We start from the raw sequence: 251 nt of genomic DNA on the forward strand, positions 1-251 counted from the left end.
AACTGAAGAGGCACATGAAAGGACGACGCTACGCTACGATTGAAGAGATAAAGACGGTATCGTAGGAGGAGCTGAACAAGATCACAAAAAATGATTTTTTGAAGTGCTTCGAGGATTGGGAAAAACGTTGGCACAAGTGTATAATATCTGATGGGGATTACTTTGAAGGGGACAAAATAGATATTCATGAATAAATAAATAATTTTTGAAAAAACACAAAATTCGCGATACTTTTTGAACAGACCTCGTAT

This window comes from Odontomachus brunneus, unplaced genomic scaffold (assembly GCF_010583005.1).
Source record: "Odontomachus brunneus isolate Ranch 3 - 2012 unplaced genomic scaffold, Obru_v1 Obru_scaffold_202, whole genome shotgun sequence".
Classification (NCBI taxonomy): Eukaryota; Metazoa; Arthropoda; class Insecta; order Hymenoptera; family Formicidae; genus Odontomachus; species Odontomachus brunneus.